A 25,975-nucleotide genomic window follows, 5' to 3' on the forward strand; every position below is an offset into this window, starting at 1 on the left:
TGGTACCTCAGTTGTTTTAATTTGCCTTTCTCTAGTCAATAGTGATTTGGAGCACTCTTTTATATGACTAAGTAGCTTTGATTTCTTCTTCCAAAAACTGCCTGCTCATATTCTTTGACCATTTATCAACTGGGGAATGACTCATATTCTTATAAATTTGACTCATTTTTCTAACATTTGAAACATGAAGCCTCTATCAGAGAAACTTGCTATAAAAAATTTCCCCAGTTTTTGTTTTCCTTCTAATCTTGGCTGCATTGGTTTTGTTTCAACAAGCATTTATTAAGTGCTTGCTATGTGGCAGGCAAGCTGTGTAGATAAAAAGAAAGGTGAAGACAAACAAGCCAGTGCCTGCCCTCAAGGAACATGCACTCTAATGGAGGAGACGACATATAATTATATAAATATATAATTATACATAATATACATATACATATATATAATATATACATATAAACATGATGTACCTGTGTACACGCGAGATAAATGCAAAGTATATGAAGATAAGGTAAGACGGAAAGTATTAGTAGCTGGGGAAGAGGGGACAAAAGATCTCCTATAGAAAGTGAGGTTTGAGCTGAGTCTTGAAGGAAACAAGGGAAAATAAGAGTCAGAGATAAGAGGCTGGAGGCAGGGAAGAGAGTTCCAGGCATTGGGGACAGCCAGTAAAAAACATGGAGATAGAAGATGGAATACTGGAGTGCATGGAAAGCAGAAGCAGAAAGGTGTAAAAATAATGATAATAGCTAATATTCTAATGCACCTACTATGTGCAAGGCACTGTGCTAAGTGCTTTTCTCATTTGTTCCTTTCATCCACCCTGGGAGGTAGGTTCTGTTATCATCCCCATTTTGTAGATGAGGAAATTAAAGTAAACAGAGGATAAGTGACTTGACCAAGGTCACACAGATAGTCTAAGACTGGATTTGAGTCTTCCTGACTCAAGGGCAAGTACTCTATCCACTTTGGCAGTATTTGCCCCAAAAGGTATAGAAAAGGAAGAAGGGGTTATCAATATGAAGTAGGAGGGTAAGGTCTTGGCAACTGTTTAGATACAGAATACAAAATTAGGGAAAAGTAAGAGTTGGCAAGATTCCCAGACCAAAAGTCAAAAGAAATCACTTTGAGTTCCAGCTCTGTCCTTACTTTGCTACTTTATAAAAGTCATTTATTTCTGAAAGCTTCAATTTCCTCATTTGAAAAAGAGGGGTAATAAGAATAAGATATCTCCCCAAAAGAAAAAAAATGTCTTAGTACAGTTTGGGGTAGCTAGGTGGTGCAGTGAATAGAGTACTGGCCCTGGAGTCAGGAGGACCTGAGTTCAAATCCACCTTCAGACACTTAACACTTACTAGCCATGTGACCTTGGGTAAATCACTTAACCCCAATTGCCCTGCCTTTCCCCCTCCAAAAAGCAAAAACAAAAAAAGAATAATATATCTCAATTATATATCACTCTATAGTTAAAATTATAGCTAACAAAGCTACTTTTCTCACAGAAACCCTATGAAATAAGTAGCACAAGTGTTGTTGTTTAGTTGTTTTTTAGTTATGCCCCTAACCCAGAGTAAATCTGAAATTCAGCTCAGATTGGGCACTATAAGAATGTTCTATTTCACTCTCTGAAGAGATCTAGAGGAGGGCATGATGACTGGGGGTGGGGGGTGGGGGTGGGAGTGGCCCTTTATTCCAACCTACCTCTTCCTAGGGCTTTTGCTGTTCAGTCGTTTTAACTCTTTTTTACCTGCTTTGGGGTTTTCTTGGCAGAGATACTGGAAAGGTTTTCTATTTCCTTCTCGAGCTCATTTTACAGATGAGAAAACTGAGGCAAACAGGGTTAAGTGACTTGTCCAGGATCACAAACCTAGTAAGTATCTGAGGCCAGATTTGAACTCAAGAAGATGAGTCTTCCATGATGCCAGGCCTAGGGCTTTATTCACTATGCCACCCCACAAATATTATTAGTCATGATGATTTGGCCATATTTTCCAACAACATTTTACAGATGAGGAAACTGAAGCAAAGAGAGTTTAAATTACTTGCTTTAGGTGATATGCCTAATAAATAAGAGCCAGGGCTGAAACCCAAGTCTTTCAACTCCAAATGGTTGTGGCAAGTGTTCCATTGTGTAGAATCTACATCAAAAGGTTGTTGTGAGGATGAAAGAAGAGACTAAAGGAGGAACTTCATAGCTGTGAAACACTATCCAAAGATGAGTTGTGAAATGATGTTGCTTGTAAGTGTGACGATCCTCTGGGCTACTTCCCCAGAAAATAGTTACCTCCTCCAGTTTGGAAAAGTACTTTGGGAGTACTCATTTTTAGGTCTATCACACTATAGCCCATGAACCTCTGCTAATGTACTTCTCCTTAACAATTAGCTAAAAGATGCAATTTTCTCAAAGTACTGCTCATTTTGCATGGAAATAGTTCGGTTGCTGAGAGGGGCAAAAACAAACAAAATATTAGTATAAGGAAAACTAATAATATCCACTTGTGAAGAAGCACAGTGTCTCAGAGAAAATTATGAGAGAAGATATTTATTGTCTAGGGAAGTGGTGTCAAATTCAAATGGAAATGGGGGCTATTACACTTTACACAAGGGCTGTGAGGTCTGGAATCAAGAAGACTACTCACTGAGCCACCTTGCCGCCCCTAGGATATGTAAATTTTTTTTTAAATAGAAAAAGAGCAAATTAAAAATGTCTAATTAAACACCACAAGGGAAATCCTGAAAATCAAAGTAGAGATTAATAAAATTGAAAGTTAAAATGCTTTCAAAAATTGAATTATCAATAAAACCAAGAGCCGGTTTTATGAGGAAAAAATAAAATAAGGGAACCATTGGTTGATTTGATTTTTAAAAGAAGAAAACTAAATTATCAGTAACAAAAAGGAAAATGGTAAATACACCACCAGTGAAGGTGAAATTAAAGCAATTATTAGGAGATATTTTGCCCCATTGTAGGCCAGTAAAATTGACAATCTAAGTGAAATGGATAAATATTTGCAAAAATGTAAATTGCCCAGATTAACAGAAGAGAAAATAAAATGCTTAAAAACCTTGTCTTAGAAAAAGAAATTGAACAAACCACCAATGACCTCTCTAATTAAAAAAAAATCCCCAGTAACAGAATTCACAAGTGACTACTACCAAACATTCAAGGAACAATTAAGCTCAATACTACATAAATGATTTTTTTTAATAGGTAAAGGAGTCCTACCAAAATCCTTTTGTGACACAAATATGGTTTTGATACCTAAACCAGGAAGAACAAAAACTGAGGGGAAAAAAAAAACAAACTATAGACCATTTTTTCCTATGAATACTGATGCAAAATTTTGAGATAAAATCCTAGCAAGGAAATTACAGCAATATATCACAAAGATCATACACTAATGACCCTGTGGAATTTATACCAAGAATGCATACCTGGTTCAATATTAAGAAAACCTTCAGCAAAATTGATCATATCAATAAAAAAACAATAGAAATCATTTGATTATCTCAATAGATGCAGAAAGAACCTTTGGCAAAATTCAACATTCATTCTTATTAAAAACACTAGAAAGCAGGAGAATTAATGGAGTGTTTCTTAAAATCATAAGTAGTATCTATTTAAAACCAAGACCAAACATGATCTGTAATGGAGATAAATTTGAAGCCTTCCCAGTAAAATCAGGAGTGAAGCAAGGATGTCCATTATGACCATTATTATTCTAAATTGTACAAGAAATACTAGCTATAGCAATAAGACAAGAAAAATAAATGAAGGAGCAAAAATGGGTAACGAGGAAATAAAACTACTACTCTTTGCAGATGATATGATAGTATATTTAGAGAACCCTAGAGAATCAAGTAAAAACTAGTTGATACAATTAACAACTTAAGTAAAGTTTCGAGATATAAAATAAACCTACAGAAATAATCAGCATTTCTATATGCTACCAATAAAATCTAGCAGCAAAAGAAAGAAAGAAAAATTCCATTTAAAATAACTGCAGATGCTCTAAAATACTTAGGAGTCTGTCTGTTAAGACAAACCAGGAACTACATAAACACAACTTTGAAACAGTTTTCTTTTTATTTTTTTATTTTATTTTAGACTTAAACACCAGAACACAAATATAGAATAGAGAAAAAAAACATGTCATAAACCTTAATATTGGAACTTAAATGCAAAGTAAAAAAACAAATTTAAAAAAGCATGTCATGTGCATAGTAGGACATAAGAGAGAATTAAAAATATGAAACAATAAATTTTCATTTCAAAAAAGCCTATATGATAAATAATACACTTTGTATTGAGAACTGCCCATCTTTTCTTTGTTTCCTCATAAGTTTTTTTTTTTTTTGTTCTCTGCTATGCACTTTTTTATTTTGTTCTCTCCCTCCTGCCTGAGAAGGCTACAATTAAGTTTGGGTGTGTTTCTCTATAGGTATATACTTACACGTATACATATATAAACATATACTTTGCCTAACAAATTCTGCTCCTGATCTTTGTTTTTATGTTTGTGCATATCTCTTGTTTCCTATCCCTCATACCTCCTCTTTCATGAAAAAATTTTCACACAGATAAAGACAGATCTAAACAATTGGAAAAATATGCACTGCTCATGGATAGGCCAAGTCAGTATAGTAAAAATGACAATTCTACCTAATTAACTTGTTTATTTCAGTGCTATTCCAATCTAAATACCAAAGAATTATTTTATAGAGCTAGAAAAAACTGTAACATTCATCTGGAAGAACAAAAGTTTGAGAATATCAAAGGAATCAATAAAAAATTGTAAAGGAAAGTAGCATAGAGTACCAAATCTCCAATTATAAAACAAAGCAGTAATCATGAAAGCAGTGTAATACTGGCTAAGAAATAGAGTGGTGGATCAGTGGAATAGATTAGGTACATAATACACAATAGTAAATTACCACAGTAATCTAGTGGTATTTTTTTTTAACTTAAAGATTTAAACCTTTTTTTTTGGGGGGGGGGGGACTCACCATTTGACAAAACCTAGAAAAACTGGGGAGTAGTTTGGCAGAAACTAGGCACAGATCAACATCTCATCATACCATATATCAATCTAAGGAGAAAATGGGCACATGACTTACACATAAAAGGTGATAGCATAAGTAAATTGGAAGAGTATGGGAAATTTTACCTATCAGATTTATGGATAAGGGAAGAGTTTATGACTAAACAAGAGACATAAAAGATCACAGGAAATAAAATGGACAATTTTGATTACATAAAACAAAAAACCAGTGTAGTCAAAATTAGAAGGAAAGCAGGAAATTGGAGACATTTTATGGAAATTTTTCTAATAAAAGTCTCCTTTCTCAAATATATAGAGAAATGAGTTGAATTTATAAAAACAAAACCTGTTCTCTGATAAATGGTCTAAGGATATTAACAAGCAGTTTTTAGAAGAAGAAATCAAAGCTATCTATAGTCACATAAAAATGCTCTAAATCACTATTGACTATGGAAATGCAAACTGTTCTGATGTATGACCTCACATCTGTCAGATTGACTAGCAAGTTAGAAAAGTAAAATGATAAATGTAGGAGGGGATGTGGAAAAATAGGTACACTAATACACTATTAGTGGAGTTTTGAATTGGTCTAACCATACTAGAGAAAAACTTGGAACTATGACTAAAGGGCTATAGAATGTGCATGCCCTTTGACCTACTTCTTCGTTTGTATCCCAAAGAGACCAAAGAAAAAGGAAAAGGAACTATATGTACAAATAATATTTTAGCAGCTTTTTTTTTGTGGTGGGGAAGAACTGGAAATTGAGGGGATGTCTATCAGTTGGGGAGTGTCTGAACAAGTTGTGATATATGATTGTAATCGCTATTGATAGTATATTGCTTGCCTTCTCAAAGGGTAGGGGAGAGGCAGAAGGGAAGGAAAGAATTTGGAGTTCAAAAAAATTTTAAAGAATGTTAAAGACAAATAAAAATTAATGAAAGGAAAAAAAGACATAATAGAGGAGAAGCCAGAGAATAAGCTTTAAGAAGAAGATATAGAAGAATTAAGAGTGATCTGAGCGCAGGAAGAAGCTAGGGACAGAAGAGATAGGATTTAAGTTGAAACAGCCAACCCAGTTAGTTTTCTGGGAACTTAGTGATTTACTGGGAAAAGGCTGAAGCAGCTTTTAAATGGTCGTTGAAAGAGAGCTGACTCCTACTGCTCTATGAAGAACTAACAGGGATTATAACTTTCTGTTTCACCTATAACCTAAAAGAGGAGAACAGCTCTCCAGGGTCCTCCCTTTACTGACCTCTCTGGTTTGAGAGGAAGAGAGAGAATGAAAAGAGGCTTTGTATTTGTTTTTCTGTGAGCTGAACTTTGCTGTGAAAAGAGGCTTGGAATTGATTGAACAAATAAGCATCTGCTATTTGCAGATATGAGGAGGGAATTAGTTATCACTGAAAAAGTGTAACACTTTCTCTCAGAGCCCTGCCATAGGTGGCTGTGAAAAAAAATGCTTGTCACTGTTTCATCAGCAATAGAGCAGAAGAGAAATAGCTTTGGCCAGCAGGAAAGCAATGAAAATTAGAATGGGAGGAGCTAACAGATAAACTTATTTATGTGGTACAGGTTGTTCCTGATGGATTAAGGGCAACAAGGCCCATAGACCAGAATTGTGTGTTGCCCCAAACACATGGATTTTCCCACTCATGTGCCTCCCTGCTAGGTTTCTATGTGTCCACTCTCCTCCATAGGTACTGGACATATTGGTGCAAGTGCTCATTCAGATTTGTGGGTGGACTATAATATTTGATTATTTCTGGTTTTGCCTTTCAACTAATTTCCCACCAGCTGTGCTCCTAGGATTGGATTCCACCATGGCCCCAGGAAACTTCTTCATCAGGAAACTCATTATGCTTCAAGGTTGCATCACCTTTGATATGCATACCTCATTAATACCCTCAGTATCCTCTGATTGGAGAGTTAGAGAACAGAGCAAAGAACTCCTCCCAAGCTTTCTTTTAAAGAGGGCTCCCAGGCCAGCCATATCTTATTCTCTACCAGATGCACTACTTTGGACTAGATTCCACTATGTCCCTATTCCAGGTACCTTCTCTATTCCTCTGCCTCCCTACTTTTCAGCTTCCCTTTATGTGTTGTCTTCTCATGTTAGATTGTGAGCTCCTTGAGGGCAGGGACTATTTTTCATGTTTGTATCCCCAACACTTCACACAATGCCTAGAACATAGTAGGTGCTTAATAAATTTTTGATTGACTGACTAATAAGTAAATGTTATGATTATTCTTGTTTTTGAACTATTGATAAATGTTTTGTGTTTAAAAAATTAAGCATGGTGACTGATTTGTGTGTAAATGGGAAGCATATTGTTAGGGGCTCAGGAGCTAAAGTGGTGAATAACATGAGTGTGTCCTCCTCACTCTTTTACATACACATGCACCAGGTTTACTCTTAGGATTTTGAGGAAGAGTAGTGAATTACAGCCCGTGGCCAGGACCATAATTGTCCCCCACTCTGAGAAAATCCCCCAGCTTTTGTGGTATGAGGGTAGATTGGAATGAGTAAGTCAGCCCAAAGAGAGAGAAGGGAGGTTTAGGTACATTGCTGGATGTGACACCCATGGATTACACTGCTTATATGAGTGGACCTGACACAAAGCCTGAGCCACATAAGCAAAATCATTTACCAAAATAATACGCACAGTGTCCATGGGAAAAGTGGGCACAGATTGCAATGGTTGGGAAATGCAAGTGTAGGGAATACATGAGGCTAAGGTGACTCAATACTCTAAGGTCTAGAAGACCTCTCTCCTAATAAAGTCCTCACAAAGCCCCTTCCTCAATCACCCTTGCATACCACTTTCTGCTAGGCTGGTAGTTCAGCTCACACCTAAGGATCTTCTCTTTGAAACTCTACTCTTGATTGGTAGGGTTAGCTCTTTCTTGAATCCACAGCTGGCTCCTTTCACTGCTGCCAAAGGTCCCATTCCTTGATTGCTAGGGTTAGCTCTTTCTTGAATACACATCTGGCTCCTTTCACTGTTGCCAGAGGTACCATTCCTTATTGCTGCTTCTTCCCTTGGAGATCCTTCTTCCCTCTCTTTTCCATATTTGTTGAAAGTATATGTCTTTGTTCTCTGTCAAACACAGTAACTTAAAATGGTTGATTAGCTTCATGACAGAGCTATGGAGAGGGTGGGAGAGAGACAAGAAGAAAGAAATCCCCTCCTTACCCCCACCAAATAGTTCCTTCTTGGGCTATATTCCTCTTCCACTTCAGGATTTAGGCATAGACTGACTGAAGAGACAGCACTTAGCCTTTCAATAATCCTCAGAGACATGGGTAATTTTCTATCCCTCCAATGGCCAGACTTCCTTTAATTTATCTAGAGAAAAGTGTTGTAAGGAAATCATTGAATGGTAACATCTTGTTAACTTGTTAACACTTCATTACCTCTCTTATCTTCTTGTTTTCTTTGACGACATCATCTATTGGAGGGGAGGGATAGGACTCAAATCCTCCCCTTATATTTGAAGAGCTTCATTATTTCCAAGCTTCAGATTTGTGAAATTGCCTCCTCACATAAGATAGAACTCATTTAGAACCAGCAAATATAGACATGATCAGGTGTATACCTACACACTAACACTTCAAGGGTCCATTAAAACATCCCTTGCTCCTCAAATCCCTACTGTTCTACTGGATAATGACTGAAACTTCTCCTTTAGCGATTCATTTCCTTGTAATCAAGTTTTATTATTAAGATCACTAGTTTAGAGTTGGGAGGAATCCCAAAGATCAACCTTTTTTTTTTTCTCAAATGAGAATATAGATGCAGATAGATTAAATAACTTGCCCAGGGTCACAGAGATTTGAACCCAAGTCTTCTGAATCCCAATCCATTACCTTTTCTACCTTATTACATTATGCTTCCCCAAATGTTCCCTTTTCAATTATAAATGCATTTGAGAAATAAAGCACATTAAGCTTTGTCAGTCATTTACATTATAGTAAGAATGAGTTTACTAGATCCTCCAAGTTGTCCTCTTTGGGACCCTACCTGATTCCCTCAGGTAGACATGACTCTTTTCTGGAATTTCCCATGCCTCATTTTGACCTCTCCCCATACTTCTCTCATAATTTATATTACAAATTACCTTCCTACATGTCTCACAGAAGGAGAAGGCACTGCAGGGTTCCTTTCCATTCCCCTCATCCAGTCTGTCCATTACCCAGACTTTTCTAGGTGCTAGAAGGACCAGTAGAGAGGTGCTATGAGCATTCTGCCAATGCCCCCTTCTCATCCTCTAATTCTGGCTGGACCCTGATGACTTGAAGCCCCTGTTCCACTGCAGTCCTCAGGCCCACTTTTGCCTTCCCAATGGTTGTGAGAAGAGGCTGGTCCAGCTCCATCCCTTCTGTGTCTTGCTCAGATGAATAAGGAATCACTAACCACAATCTTTCTAGCAAGATGGAAGCTCATTGGTCCTTACATCTACCAATTGGCTACATATACTTCAGATCCCCATGCATTTCCATCCATCTCACCAATGTAGCTAAGGGCTCCTTAGGATTTGCCATTTGCTTTGCCACTAGACCCTAAATGTGAGTGGGCCTTTCCATCTACCCTACAGCACAATCTTCTTAAATGTGTTATCTTCTTCAGTTAGAATTAACTCCTTCAGAGCACACATTTTTGAATTTCTATTTGTATCTTTATGATGCAGCACAGTGCAAGGCACACAATGCACCATAAATGCTTTTTCATTCATTCGTTCGTTTGTTCATTCATTTATTTATCCTCTTTCTAGACTACAATTACCTTGAAGGCAAGAACTGTTATTTTTCTTCTTGGTATTCCCAGCACTCTGACTACAAGTGCCTTTCAGACAAGGATTTTCACCATTTTTCATTTTTGTCTCCTCGTTTAATGGGTATTAAAACTAGCTCTGCCTCTGACTAGCTGTACAATCTCGGGCAAGTTGCTCACCTTCTCTGTGCCTCAGTTTCCTTATCTGTAAAATGAAAGAGTGGGATTAATTACCTCTTAGATCCCTTCTAGCACTAGATCTACGAACCCAAATATTGAATTTAAATTAATTAAATACTTTCCTGAGAACAGGAATAGAAAGGGGAGAGACCAAGAATGAGAGGGAGGAATGGGAAGACTAGGGGCAACAATGGGAAAGAAGGAACCCTAGACACAAGCTTCACATACTTCATCTCCCACCAGGCTGCATTCCTCTGGATGTCTCCATACCTTCTTCCACACCCCAGACTCCAGCAGCTTCTACTTATGTCTTGGCTTCTCCATTAGAATGTAAGTTCCTTGAGGGCAAGAACTGTCTTTCATTGTCCTTATATTTGTATTCCCAGCACTTAGCACAGTGTCAGGCACATAGTAAGCCCATAATTAATGCTTATTGACTGACTGGCTGACTACTTCACAATTTAGCCACAGATTTAAACAACTGTAGACCCAAGCATAGATTATAATAACATGAGTGGAAGTTGTATGGTTTATTTACTTTTCAGTTACTTATTGCCTGTAGAATATAAGCTACTTGATAATCAGCTAGGCAATGCAGTGAATAGAGCTCTGGGCCCAGAATCAGGAAGACCTGAGTCCATTTACTAGCTGTGTGTCCCTAGATGAGCCATTTGATCTTTCTGCACCTCAGATTCCTCATCTGTAAAATGGGAATTACAGTACCTGCCTCCCAGGGTTGTTGTGAGGGTCAAATGAAATAATATCTATAAAATACTTAGCATTGTTCCTGGCACATGGTATGATGCACTACATAAATGTAAGCTATTTTTATTATTATTGAAAGGCAGATAGATGGTACAGTGGATAGAGCATTGGGCCTGAAGTCAGAAAGACTCATCTTCATGAGTTCAAATCCAGCCTCAGATGCTAGCCGTGTGACCCTGGTCAAGTCACTTTAACCCCATTTGTCTCAGTTTCTTCATCTGTAAAATTAGCTGGAGAAGGAAATAGGAAACCACTTAAGTATTTTTGCCAAGGAAAACCCCAAATGTGGTCATAAAAAGTTGGACATTACTGAAATGAATAAACAATAAAATTATCATTATTGATGAGAGTGCCTCATTTTTTACCCCATACACCTTGCATATAGTAGGCATTAATAGATGTGTGAATTGGATTTCCCAACAGCTCCTTCTACCCTCCTCTCAGCTAAACAATAATTACAGTAATGGTTACCTATTTGCTTCAGGGTTCAGTTGCTATACAAAGATGACTGATATCCATTTCATATAAATGAAACTATTTTTATTCTTGAATATTTATATTCTTTCAGTAAAATCATGAAATAAACCATTATTGATCATTATCACAAGTTTCATAGGCTTCAATTTATATACAACACCCAGCAGACATAGCTCTCCTAGCTCTCAAGAGCTCAGCAAAAGCCATCCTTGGCTTTCATACAAATCTATATTTAAAACCAAGGAGCTTTTGTCTTGGTGTTTCCTTGGGCTGAGCCATTGCCTTTTACAGTTTTCTGGGTTTGTTTTTGGCTAATGGGTTTTTGACAATCCCCCCATAAGGATTGCTGCATCCAACAGAGCTGCTGCTAGCTCTCAGAGAGCTTGTGGCTGGTCAGGGGACAGGCAGCAGTGGCTCTGACATTTGTGACTGGCTTTGGTACAGCTATTCCCAATGAGATGGTTCTCTGGGGGATATAATGTACACTCAGCTGAAAAAGAAAGAAGAAAAGACCCAACAAACTGATTTGAACCAAAAGTAGAAAATTGAACTTTTCTCCTTTTCTGGAAACATGAACCTTAAGTCTCCCTTTGTGATGTGATTTATTTTACTTATAAAGTCTCTTTTTTTCCTATCAGAAGACTTTGGGGATCCTTCCATTTCAGTTAGTCAACAACATATACCTTATCAAGAAAAGAGCACTGAATTTCAAGTCAGAGGACCTACTTCCAACCTATGTTACCTTGGATAATTCACTTTACCTCTTGGGACCTCAGTTTTTTCATCTATAAAAAATGAAGGCTTTGGGCCACATGAACTTTATGGTCCCTTCCAGTTTTTTATCTTATTGCCATGAATAGGATTGAACACTCCTTGAGCAAAGAGTATCTCTACAATGCCTTGCAGAAAACAAACAAACCAGATGCTAATGTTTCTTAAAGTGAATTTAATTAATCCTTTGATTTGTGATTATTTGCACATAGTAGGTGCTCCATAAGATCTACATAGGTGCTCTAGACTAAACTCTGTGGATGCTTTATCGTCCTAGAATCACCCTCAGTCAATCCAGAAGTGTCCTGATTATTGGTAGACTTTAGTCAATTGTGATTGGCTCACAGAAGTAACTGCTTCTTTGGATAAGAGAGATGGAAAACTCTCATAAAACTTAATATTATCACTGCTTCCTTCATGCCCCCTCCCAAGTAATAACTCATTCTGACATCTAGTTCAGTCCTAAAATCCTTTTCATTATGCTCCTTCTGTCTCTAGCACTTGAGAACACAAGAACCTTCCCTATCAGACAGGGCTTAAGAGGCAGAGATTAAATGATAAACTCACTAATATTCTCAAATACCCTCAATGGTTAGGGGCTATTGGCACTAAAAAATTAAAACTTATTAAGGATCCAAACCATTCCTTTTCTCCAATAGCTTCTTCCTTTACCTTTAGCCTCCCCTCCAGTCCTCTTCCCCGCCCCCTGCAAAAAAAATCAGAAATGTTGGGCAGCTGTTTCTGTGATGTACAGAAAAGAGCACTGAACTCCCCTGAAAGTCAGAAGACCTGTGCTATAGTCCAGATCCTGCCACTGAATTGTTGTGTAACTTTGGACACAGCATTCCCACCTCTCTCAGTTTTCATTTTCCTCATTGGAAAAGATGTTCAATCATAACATGTATGATCATTTTGGGAGAATGTTGTCATGGGAATTGATGCTTCAGATAAGAGCTGGACTAAGATGTCAGGTATGTATGTATATGCATGTGTATGTACATGCACATATACACATATATGTATGCACATTCATATGTGTACATATATTCTGAATATATGTATGCATGTGTGTGTATATATATATATATTATGAGCTGATCAAAACCCAAATAAAATGTACATTTCCATATATAAAGTAGAAGGGAAGGGATTGTATATGAGACCATGGGTCTCTACTACATATAGTTAACTTTCTTTTTAAGTATATAATAAATTCAACATGTAACTTTCAAGGCTGTCCAACTTGCATGTGCTTCCTTCTGTTCTTTTCTGTGCATGTAAAACATGCTTCAAAACAAGCTTCATGCTTCAACCTCTTTTCTTTTTCTATCAATGACTCTATAACAAGTCCCCCTTCCTCCCCCTCCAATTGGAAAAGAAAAAAGAATACTCTTTTTTTAAAACAAATATGTATAATTATGCAAAAAATCAAGGAAAAATATTTTGCACACTAGGTATATCTGTAAAGAAAAATGATTTTTAAAAAGTAAATGACTTCCAAGGTTCCTTCCAACTCTAAGATATTATTAAAGGGCTGGATGAGATGATCTCTAAAGTTTGTCCAGATCTGAAATTCTATGGTCCCAGACTATTTATCTAAGACACATTTTCCCTCCCCTCTCTCTGTATTTGCATTACTCCTCCTCCATGCTCAACCCTCTTCCATTAGGCCACTTAGTTGGATTACTGTTGTCCCCTCACTTTAGTAAACTATGAAAAGTATTAGGTCACCCTCAGGTCACAGAGCAAATCTCCTTATAGTAGTTTTCTCCTGCAGAAAAAAAAATGACGTTCTATTTAGAGGGTGCAAGCACTGAGCTAGCCTTCCAGACTGACAAACCTATGGGGGCAAAATGTGGAAAAGAGGAAGAAGCTCAGATCCGGAGAGCCTCCAACCCCTTAAGCCAGGATGTGAGTTCTTAGCCGACCCTCAGGAAAGGTCGCTCCATGCTCAGCAAACGTGCATCAACAGCTATTCTATGAAGTTGTAAAAGCGAAAAAATTGGAAAGGATCTGTCCCTAGGGAAAAAGAGTATGGCAGTCTTATTGAACTTAGTCTTTAGAAACTCTGTCTCCTGCCAGATGTCTGGGGTTTTGTTTTCTTCTTCTCTTTGACACCAAGAGACTAGAGTAGGGTGACCTCTACACAGTAGACTGGGCAAATAGCCAAGATGCCAGGCTGATAATTAGAGTGTCCTGGGACTCAAACTGACAGGGTACAGGCTCTGGCAGCAACCCCCACCCCTCTGAACTCTCTTTGAATTTTCCCACTTGATCAAGTAAGTCTCTGGCGATCACCTGCGGTTATGACCCTTTCAACTGGCCTTTCATTGCAACCTAAACACAATCTCCCTATTCCCGGTTGCCCAGCCCTCCACTGTCTGTTACCTCCAGATCACCTACCCCCACCCCCACCTTCCCACCCTTGATCCTATCTCATTCTCTTGGTCCAGGCGTTTGACCTCGTCACCCCAGCCTACTGGCCACTCCCATCAAGATCCTCCCTAGACCCCTCCTCCAGTCACTTGGCCACTCCTAGATCCTTCCCACATTCTTTCTGCATATAAGATCTATCTTGACTTCCATTAAGGTGCTCAGATTCGATCTGGCCCACATCTATTAGAGATACAAATGTTCAGATTCCTTAAGAGTCTGGTGAATACGATGGATCTTTAATAAATCGTGTTTTCCTTTGTCTGAAAGAAGGCTTGGGCTGAATTCATTCAGGCAGGACCCGTGAGTTGCTATTTCAGGGTCCCAGCACCCCTAAACCTCAACAAAACCACTTGTATCTCCCACTCTTTTCCCCCCAAAATTGCAAAAACATGCACTTTACCCCATAGGTCACCAAGGAAATGAATGATTGACTTTTTTTTTTTTAAGCAATCGGGGTTAAGTAACTTGCTCAAGGTTACATGGCCAGCTATTTCTGGGTGTGGTGCTAAGTATCTGAGCCCAGATTTGATCCCCAGGTCATCCCAACACTGGAGCCGGTGCTCTTACTGGCTGAGCCACCTGGCCGCCCCTTGACTTTTGATAAAGATAGAACTTGCTGACAGCAACTGCTCCCCAGTCATCTCATTTCTACCTCTACCTGAATTTCTTCTCTTTATAATTGAGAAGCAGCATGGCATGGTGGGGCAGTTCTCAAAATGTGATCTAGGGATCCCTGGGAGACCCCTAGGGTTCCCCCAGACTTTTGGGGGTGTCTGTTAGATCAAAATTATTTTTGTAATACTAGGATGTTTCCATTTCTAATATGGTAAGTATCAATAAATACGACTCCCATAAACAAAAGCTCTTTGGGGGAGGGGGAAATTCCCTAATAATTTTTAAGAGTGGAAAGGTGTCCCAAAGTTTGCAAACCACTGGAGAAGTGGACAGATCCTCAGAGCCAAAAAGACCTGGGGTTCAAATCCCACTTCTGACATAGTGAAGGCTGTATGACCCTAGGGAAATCACCCAATGTCTCTGTGGTCAAGGCAAATCCCTAAATTCAGAATCTGGAGAGAGAGTGTGGACCTGAGTGAGTAGGTGTTACCCCCTCTGGAAGTTCACCACACCAATTAAATCACAAGTCCAGTTCCTATCCTTTATAACTCAATAAACATTTATTATGTGTATATTCAGAAGACACCTAGATACAAAGATAAAAAAAATGACAGTCCCCATCCTCAACTTCCTGATAACCTCCTAGGGGACTGTACACACTCACCAATAAGCTTACTACATAGCAGAATGTGATGAGGACAAAAGAGAAAGCCAAAGTGCTCCGGTAAACCTGGGGAATTCAAACTCACTTATCCCAACAGCTTGAAATTCACTCACTATGAATTTCACAGATTGGGAGACTTTTCCTTATTAAAACTATAAATGGAGGTGTTCATTTTCTTCTCATGGCAAGTCAGGGCAGATTTCCTAGCACCTTTCTCCTCACTAGTACCAGCAGGAAGCTTAAAAGTCCAATAATAAATCCAGAGTCTCAACTCCAGTGAAAGTATACCCAAATTGCAGCTCAGCTCCTGGGCATTTTATTCTGTCTGTCACAAAACATCTGGGTTTTCTTCCTTCCATATGTAAGGGCAAAGCAACTGCTATCTAGAGGGCTAAAACAGGATGATCACAAGCAGAGAGGGCAGAGGAAACACTTTAAAGATGCTCTGAGACCCTGCTGCCAACAACGGGGTAGAAGTTGGGACTGCTGGGAAGTATGCCGGTCTGGTGGTATAGCTATAAGGGACCAGGCGGTTCAAGCTTGACCACAAGGCCACTGAGCAGAGAGGCACCAACAGCGAAAAGCTCTACAAGGAGTAGTCAGAGAGCCATTCTTGTGGGTGCCCAGGTCAGAAAGGACACACAAACCCTTGTTAAAAGCATCCCAGGCAGGAGTGCCAGAGCTCCTGAATGCCACAGCCAGGCTGGTGGCAAACAAAAAAAAAAAGTCAGGGTTTCGGCAGCTTCTGGAGAAAGGCACTCTCTGACTTTCATTTCCCATTTACAATGCCTGAATTGAGAGCATCGACCAAGCTCCCAAATTAGCTTTTTAAATAGAAGCTGAGAGTTAAAGGAAAGGCGGCCGAGTCATGGGGGAAAAGCAACTGAAAATCCCGGCCAGGCCAGAGGCAGAGGAGAGAAAAGGCGAGGACAGGCAGCCAAAGAGAAACTGGGAGACTCTGGGAAAATGAGGAAGAGGGAGAGCCCTAGCTAGCTCCACAAACCTAAGAGGCTCCAGCAAAGTGTTATCAAAGGAGCTGTGGAACTGGGTGAAGGGACCTTGGGCTCCATAACCTAGCTCTGCTCCTTATCAGTGGTATGAGCCTTAGGTAAATCATTTGAACGCTCTAGCCCTTAGTAAAATAACTAGCTGATGTCTAAGAATTTTAGAGCTGAAGGGAACCTACAATTGCCTCACATTTCAAGGAGCCTTTTCCTATCCCCTTTTGTTTCATGTTGTCCAAGCCACTTGATTATGAGAGAATGAGTGTTTTTTGTTGCTGTTGTCCTCATTGATGTTCCCTTACCCCTTTTGGCAGAAGGAAAAAGGAAAAAAAAAAGGTTTTCCCCCTGAATCACGAGGCTCCAAGGTATGTGAAGGGTCTTCTAATACCTTCACCTAAATTATCTCTGAGAGGGGCAGCTTAAGGTTGTGGGTGGAAAGGCAGGAAGACCTGAGTTTCTGTCTCACTTGTGACACATACTAGTTGTGAGACCCTGGACAAGTGATTTAGTCTTTTAGTGTTCTGGGCACCTCTAAGACTAATTAGTTACAGAATAATCACAAAGCTACATTTGTAGAGGGAGTTGCTTACACCAGTGAAATCACAGGTTGGCTCTAAAGTTATCCCTAAGAGAGAGTAGTCAATTACTTAAGGTTTCTTTTTAAAGGAACTTTTTTTCCCACTTCTTTCTCCTTCCCTTCTATATACCCCCCATATTAATGAAGATACCCACCTCAAGAACAATTTCATAATAGGTGTGTAGGCATATATAAGAGAGAGACAGAGAGACAGAGACAGAGAGAGAATGAGCTCCAGTTCAAGGCATAGGAACCTATAGATGGAAATAATGTCTTTCAAAATTTAGATTGAGGGTGGGTGGGGGGAGGGAGGCATGATAAAGTGGAAAGGATACAGGTCTTGGAATCAAGAAGTCTGAATTTGATTTTCACTTACTTCTAGCTGTGTGACCCTGAATAAGTCAATGTCTCTGAACTTTCTGTGGTCTCATTTGGAATACTTATATAACCTACCTTGCATAGTTAATGTGAAATGGGCTTTGTAAGTCTTAAAGTGTTAAAGAAATGTGAATGATTCTTAATAGCAATAATATAAAGAAGAACAAGAAACGTCAGGGATCATAAGCTAACTCTTGTAAATGTACTTGGAGATTGTACTGGAAGATGTTCTGTGAGCTCTGGGCCTTTTATAAGGGTTAAGAAGCATCCTCTCAGAGGGGACAAAGTCCCTAGTTCAGACCAGATGCTCGAAAATTAGTTGTGTCCAGAAGAGATTTGGGGGAGGGGGAAGAGGAAGAGAAGGGAAAAGAAGAAAACTGCAAAGAATCTCCCGGAATCCTTCCTCTATCTACCAGGGAGTGGCACTGTTGTTAATCATTATTACTGTATGCAAATCATTATGCTAATCACACACTGCACTGGGACTCCTGGCAACCTCACCCTCTGGTCCACACCCACCTGCTATATGGTGCCTTTCGTCTCCCATCCTCACCCATGCCCCTCTTCCTGGTTGGTGTCTCTACAATAATATAAAAGAGTAGCAGTATAGGGAGAAAGGGGAATTCCGGGAAAGGGCACTCAAAATCTCGGGCAAGTTTCCAAGCTGCCTGGCTGCCACACAAAGTTCCCTGGGACGCAGGTCATTGTTACAAATTCTATTCCATTTCCAAAGTGGGAGGAAAATATGTAAGTTTCCCCACGTATCATCGGGTCAAATGTCCAGTTACCCCGAAGTCTCTGTAATTTCCAAAGGGATCAGATGAAATTCTGGCTCCTCCTCAAGCCAGACTTCAGACTCATGATCCTGTGGGTTCTTTTTCCAAACCTGAACTTCTGAGGGCGCATCAATATCCCTTTCCATCCCTAACAGACACACCCGCACTCACACACATTCAACCTAGAGAAACCATTTCTCTTTTTATTTTCTTGGGGAGAACCAGTGAAGTGCAAGGTTTTCCAAAACCCTGGGCTCTGGATTTCTTCGGTATTATGATCTTGTGAGCACCCTGGGGATGTACCAAGTCTTCCGGACTCCAGAGACCAGCGAGTGGCCGGAGAGTCTCTTCCAGGACGCTTCATCCTCCCCAGTCTGGAGTTAGTCAGTTTCGAACAGCCTCTCCACACTCTCCACTTGCTTCTCAACATCAGGGTGTGGGCTCGGGAGCCCAAAGTGGGGACTGGGGGGAGAGGGACAATATGTAAGGGTCTGGCTTTGGGGATGGGGAGGTTGGTGCAAGCACCAGGAATAGTGATGATTATGTTCAGTCTCTGAAGCCCGGACTTAGAACTCTCGAGACTGGGACACGCAAAGGGGGATTTGAAACAGGCTTACACTGCGTTCTCTCACAACGGACCATTAGCCGAGCAGCCATGCCCTTTCAGAAAAGACAGCGTCCCTTCTCCCTGAAAGAGCAAAGGTAGAGGCGTAGCATGGTAGGGCATAGAAAGTGTCAAGGTTTTAGTCCCCAGTACTGGGGCTTCTCCGATGACTGCTGGGCGCGGTGCTTTGGTTCGATGAACAAGTCGTGGAGCTTGGAGAAGTGTACCCCCGGAGGAGCTCGAAGGTGACACCTCCCCAGGTGCTGGGGCCAAAACGCAGGCAGGTGAATGTGGGGGCGCTCCCGTGTGGACACAGTCAGCTCTGTTCAAACATACATTTGCACAGCATCACCATCATCCACATGCCCACACAGTCTCAACCACGAGAGCACACGGACACCCATGCTCTCTGACACACGGCACACTCCGAGTGTTCCCGGCTTCACACACTCATGCTGGCACTTTGGCTAGGCCCCTCCCCCCACCCGGTGCCCACACTGACACACGCACTCACACTCGTGGCTGCACACTCCGCTCGCTACAGTCACACACTCGGATTCCTCCACTCACCCAGGGAGACGCACAAGGAAAGAAAGCTAAGGCTAAGGCTCAGCCTTGCTTCTCGCTCTCGCTCTCTCCCCCACATTCGCTCGTGCGCGCACCACACCCGCCCATACACAGACACACACATTCGCACACGCACACCGAGTCACTCCCCCTCGCACACCCTCGCCCCCGGGCCTCCTCCCGGCCGCTAGGCTAGAGAGCCTCCGCCTCTCTCCATTCGCCGGCGGCTACGGCAGCGCCCAGCTCTCCGGCCTGTGGCCGGGGCAGCTCGCCCTGCCCCGACCCGCCGGGCACCAAGAAGCCCGCCAGCGGTCTTAGTCTCCAGATCCATCCCCCCCACCCACGGCTCCTGCTCCCCGCTTCCCTCCTCCCCCTGGCCCCGCCCCGCGCCCCCGCCGCCTCCCCCCTAGGGAGAGGGACCTATCCATCCAGCCGGTGGCCCGCTGGTCTTGGCTTCCCGCGACGCTGGGATTGGCGGGGGCAGCGAGTGAAGGAGCAAGCGAGGCGGGCAGCCGGGGAGGAGGGAGGGAAGGAAGGAAGGAAAGAAGGAGGAAGGGGGGCGCGCTGCCGAGCCCCGGGCGGAGAGGCGGCGGGGGAGGAGGAGGAGGGACGGAGTGCCTGGCGGACGCAAGGAGAGAGCTAGCGAACGGACTTCACCTCTCCAACGAGCACCGCGAGCCACGGTTCCACGCTCCCGGTGCCGAGCTGCTGGGGCTCCCTCCGCCTCGGCCAAACCCCGGCTCCGGGCTCCGGGCTGCAGCTTCCCCGGGAGCCCTGGGCGCGGGAGGGGCCGGGGGCTTTTTGCGCCCAAGGTAAGAGGAGCCGGCGAGGAATGGGGGTTGGGGTGGGGTAAAAGGGACAAGATGGGGGAGGGAAGGGGTCCGCAGGTGTTGCTCCCACGCCTGTTGCTCCAGCTGCCCACTCGAGTCCCTCCCCCACGCCCTGGGGGCTGGGCACCAGGGCTGGGGAGTGCTGGGGGCGGGGCGGGGGGCGCTGTGCTCCGCTCTCCGCGCTCGGCTCCCGGCCCCCTGGTTCGGAGGAAGGGTAGGGAACAGACTCTGGGGCGCCCTTCCCTTGCCGATAGTCTGGAGGTCCAGCATTCTCTTTAGATGTTCACTTGCTTATGCCTTACAGCTGTGCTCTCATTTGGGGGCCAGGAACCTCTATCTTGGCCCCTGTCCCTTAGGAGCCTAGAGGCATTGATTGCTCTGAGAGCCCAGGTTGGGGAGAGGTGTCAGACGAGAGAGGTTCTGTAGTCCTGCTCTCGATTGAGGGAGGGGAGCAGGGAAGGAAAGGGAGAGTGAATGAATCAGGGCGCTTGGTAAAGTTCTCCAACCCCGAGTGAGCCTAGCACTCTGTGCTCCTAGAAGTCAGATAGGCTTGGAACAGCTGTTTTTGTCCCAGTCCTGCTCCGTCCTTCCGCTCCCAAAGGTGTACTATTAAAATCGGAGCTTGGTTTTGCAAGACCTGGGCAGATGGAGCCAAAGGGTATGTTTTCTGAAGTATTTACAGAGAGGTAGGTCAGAGGATAAGAGAAGTCATCTGGACAAGCTGAATTGATTTGCTTTCCCTGATGCTGAACTTGAGCCCAGTATAAAATACCTCCTGATGTTATTGGGGTCGGGACAGAAATACAAGCAACAGGCTGAAGTGCTAGGACCCGGAATCCACTGGTAAAGGAAAATCTCCATTTTATTGCTTTAGAAAGTGTATGGTTTCTCATCACCCCCTTGCATGGTTAGAGAACGTAGAAGTGTCCTGAGGAAGCAAATATATGTTTATGTAGCAAACTATACATTTTGCATGTATGTATGTACAAATCTTTTGTAGCCCTTCACCTCAACTTTCCATGTGCATGATTTTTGTAATCATAAATGCTTCTGCATGTGTATGCAAATATGGTGATCCTACCTTTCCATGGGTATATTTACATATTGTGGATATGTTGGCTCAAATATATTTCTTGCTGTGTTTATCTCTGGTCGTGGGCTACTTGTGGGATAAAATGCATGTAATAAAAGGGGAAGAGAGAAGTCATTTTCCCCTTTTGCTATGGAAGAGGAAGGAAAAACACTTAGAAGAGTGCTCTGGCTGGCCTAGGAGCGGCACTGTAGGAAAAATGAGTCTCTGTGGATTAGATGGTCTGAGCTTTTTGGGGTCAAGGGAATGGTTCACCTAGTCAAGTTCAAGCATAGCTTTCTGGGCTCAGCTAGAAGATCTTTCCAGATCTTCATCCTTTCCCTTCCCTCCTTGCCTTAAATTCTACCCCTTTAGTGTTGTTTGGAGGGAAGGGAGGAAGGGAATAAGCATTAAATAGTGCCTACTATGTGCTGGGAACAGTGCTAAGAGCTTTACAAGTATTATCTCTTGGGGGCGGGGCAGATTTAAGTCAAGGAATCCGTGAAAGCAGAAACTGATTTCCTTGCTCTCTGACTTCTCTTTGGATGGACTCTCACCCAGGTGACTGTGGCATTCTAGGCTTTAACCCAGTTTGAAAGTTAAAGCCTTAAGTAAATCTAAGCCTGAGGGCTGTGCTCTCCCACCCCGAAGCTAGGGAATTGTGCTGGCAACTTTTTATAGCTGGGAGAAATCCATTCCTCCTCTCCTATGCTTTTTTGTCTTTGTCGTTTCGGGGGGTATCTCTCTTCACCAACCCCCACTTCCCCCCACCACTTGCTGCCAAACTCTGCTGTCAAAAACAAAAATAGCTTCAGGTTTTCCATTTAGGAAGAGTACACGTCCTAGTAAAAACCTGACATTCAAGTCGTATGCAGTGCCATTGGCTGGAAACGGGGCCGGGATCCTGCCTGTTGTAGGAATGCATACTAGGGCTGATTGTGGGTGAGCTGTTGGTGCCCAGCACGGGGTGACAGACTGTAGAATGATCAAAGAATGAACTTGGGTCTTACCTGTGGGGTTATGGTGAAGATATGGCTCTGATGTGGCCCAAGCACAGGTTAAAAACAGAGGAGGCCACGCCCCACACCCCAAAGTCAGACATTTAGTCAATGGAATAACCTGCTCCTTTTTGCATTTTTCTGGGGACAAGAGGAAAGAAATGCTGGAGGCAAGGGAGAGAACAGCAATTGTCTGACCCCCTGGAAATTGCTAAGTTGTTTATTTGACCTGTTTGAGAAAGTAGCCCTGGTACACTAAATAGTGAAAGTTAGGGTTGAGGATTTAAAGACATTTAAAGAATTTAAAGACATTGTTTGGATTTTCCTCCCTCTGTGACCCTTCACTTTCTAATACAAGAAAGCATTTTGTAAAGTGCCTGTTTGAACCTAGATAGGGTCAAAATAGGTACATGACTTACACATAAAGTGTGATACCATAAGCAAATAAAGAGAGCATAGAATAGTTATCTGTCAGATTTATGGATAAGGGGAGAATTTAAAACCAAAGAAGATATAGAGAGCATTACAAAATATAAAATAGATAATTTTGAGCATATAAAATTAAGGTTTTTTTTTTTCAAAAACAAAACCAATACAACCAAAATTATAAGGAAAGCAGAAAACTGGGAAAAGTTTTTGCAACAATAAAGCCTATGATAAAGTCCTCATTTTTTATATTTATAGAGAACTGAGTCAAATTTATAAAAATACAAGTCATTCCCTAATTGATAAATGGTCAAAGGATATGAATAGTCAATTTTCAGAGGGAAGAAAGAAAAACTATCTACAGTCATGAAAAAATCACTATTGATGAGAGAAATGCAAATTAAAACAACTCAGAGGTACCACCTCACACCTGAGTGGCTAATATGACAAAAAAAAGGAAAATGTTGGATGTTGAAGGGGATGTGGGAAAACTGGGACACTAATTCACTGTTGGTGTAATTGTAACTGATCCAACCATTCTGGAGAACAATTTGGAAATATGCCCAAAGGGCTATCAAACTGGGCATACCCTTGGATTCAACAATATCTCTGCTAGGTCTATATATCAAAGAAATCCAAAAAGGAGGAAAAGGGAATATTTGTACAAAAATATTTACACCAGCTCTTTTTGTGGTGACTAAAAATTGGCAATCAAAGGGATGACCATCATTTGGGGAATGACTGAAAAAGCTGTGGTATATGATTGTAATGGAATATTATTGTGCTGTAAGAAATGACAAACAATTATTTCAGAAAAACCTGGAAAGACTTACATGAACTGATTCATAGTGAAGTGAACAGAACCAGGAGAATGTTGTATACAGTAACAGCAATATTGTTCAGCGAACTGTGAATGGCTTAGCTATTCTCAGCAACATAGTGTTCCAAGACAATCTCAAAAGACTGATGATGAAGCATACTATTCACCTCTGGAAAAAGAACTGCTATTGATTGAATACAGACTGAAACATGCTATTTTTCACTTTCTTTCTCCCATTTTCCCCTTTTATTCAACTTTTCTTGTCCAAAATGACTAATATGGAAATGTTTTACATAACTGCACATGTACAGCCTATATCTGCTTGCTTACCATCTCAGGGAAAAGGGGTAAAGGAAGGAAGGAGAGATAGAATTTAGGACTCAAAACTTTAAGTTAAAATGTTTTAAAATTTTAAAAAGGAAAAAAATAAAGAAGACAAAACCTTCACAGCATAATTTCTTCATGGAAAACATTTTGAGGGCCTCAAGTTGATTGATATCCTGAGGCTAGTAAATATTTGCTTTCTTTCTTCAAAAAAAATTTCTTTGAACCATTGGGATAGGAGGTTGGGAGAAACAAAACTGGGTAAGGTGGCAGTCAGCACTGAGTACTAGTTAATTGGAGACAATGGACTTCAAGAAAGATGGGGTGACAGTGGATAGTATGCTGAACTCAGAGTCAGGAAAGCCCAAGTTTTCGTCTTACCTCAGACACTTGCTAGCAGTGAGAACTTAGGCTAGTTCCTTCACACATATCAAACTGTTTCCTCACCTATAAAATGGATAATAAAGCACTTTCTTCAGAGGGTTGTTTTGAAGATCAAAGAAGATTCTGAGGATTAACCGAGTTAATATCAGTAAAGCACTTTGCAAAACTATATAAATGTTAGAAAAAGATGATAATAATATCTGACTTTATATAGCCTTTTAAGGTTTGTAAAAATACTTTATAAACCTTATCTCCTTTGAACCTCACAAAAATCCAAGAAGATAGGTACTACAAGTATTGTTGTTCCCATTTTATAGATGAGAATATAGTTTGAGTGAGGGATGGGGAGAGAAGTACCAATGTTCTGAGGAATCTTGGAGTCTGGTCCATGAAGGGTTCTACTAAATGTAACTTCATGATAGCAGCTATTTGTTTAGGCCACTAGGTCTAGGTCTCTATATTAGCACAGTAGAGGTTGGTAGGTACAGTCCTTGAAATCTGGTCCAGGGCCACAGGGGCCCATCCAGTGCTTCTTACCAGCCTGCTGAGAAGAGGGATGATGATTTTTCTGTGGATGGTCTAGGCCCAGGCAAGACTTGAGGTCATAAGCTCTGCCCTAATTTCCTAACCTATGCCTGAGACTAACTCTGTGATATTCAGAAGAAATTCCTTGAATGAAGAGACTGAAGGGATCTTGAGTCTGCCAGTAAGAATAATTGCTGTCTGCCTTGCTTTGTGGAAAGGAAAATTGTTCTTGGAGAGTCCTGAGGTCTCCTTGTGTGAGGGGATGAGCTGCAGGTGTTCCCCCCAGGATTCTTGGCTCATCTAATTTTAGAGAAGGACCTTAGAGATCATTTAAGTCTTATTTTAATTCCAATGTATGTAGCACAGAGGTTTACAAAGCACTTTGCCTATCCCATTTGCTCTTCAACAATCCACTGAGGTTACCTATAATGAGTGTTAGGTTTTGTTTTGTTTTGTTTTTATGGATAAGGAAGCTGAAGGCCCAAGGTCATACATCTTCTAAATGTAGGAATCACATTAACAACTTAAGTCTTCATTCTCCAAGGCCAGTTTTCTTTCTCCTATATCATGCTGCCATAGTTTAGTGATGAAGAAGCTAAGGCCAAGAAAAATGAAATACCCTACCAAATATTACAGAGCTAGGAGGCCCTGTAGTACAGTGGAAAGCATTCTGCACTGGTAGTCTGTGGAGCAGGGTTAAAATCCCAAGACTACCAGTACTGCCTCTCTGACATGGACTCGCTGGTCTTCAGTTTCCACAAGTGTAAAAACAGGGATCTGGATTCAACCTCTTGGTGCCCTTTCAGCTCTAAATCTTTTGATCCTTTTAAGTAAGATCCCCATCTCCTGGTTGCCATATTTCTAATTACATTCTTCTTGCTATATCATGCCATGCCCTTAGATTTTTCCTCTGGCCTAAGCCATAGCACGGTAACAGCAGAAAGAAGCATTGGATTTGGAGCCAGAGGGCCTA

The 25,975-nt window shown here is 41.4% G+C and overlaps 1 protein-coding gene and 1 long non-coding RNA gene across 2 annotated transcripts in view; one reads left to right on the plus strand and one right to left on the minus strand.

Annotated features, from left to right (window-relative positions):
- Positions 1-18,644: 18,644 nt before the first annotated feature.
- Positions 18,645-20,411, minus strand: LOC138162864 (uncharacterized). The gene is made up of 3 exons (XR_011168735.1): positions 20,284-20,411; positions 19,073-19,143; positions 18,645-18,917 (listed from the first exon to the last, which is right to left on the minus strand). It is a non-coding gene; the product is annotated as an uncharacterized lncRNA (long non-coding RNA).
- KCND3 (potassium voltage-gated channel subfamily D member 3) overlaps positions 20,312-25,975 on the plus strand; it is a 310,434-nt gene continuing 304,770 nt past the window's right edge. Inside the window, exon 1 of the mRNA XM_069090370.1 lies at positions 20,312-20,438. The gene's annotated coding sequence lies outside the window, so the exon portion shown is untranslated. The remainder of the gene's footprint in view (positions 20,439-25,975) is intronic.

Source organism: Petaurus breviceps, unplaced genomic scaffold (assembly GCF_028583685.1).
Source record: "Petaurus breviceps papuanus isolate PSGF00001 unplaced genomic scaffold, PetGlider_PUasm1.0 186, whole genome shotgun sequence".
Taxonomy (NCBI): Eukaryota; Metazoa; Chordata; class Mammalia; order Diprotodontia; family Petauridae; genus Petaurus; species Petaurus breviceps.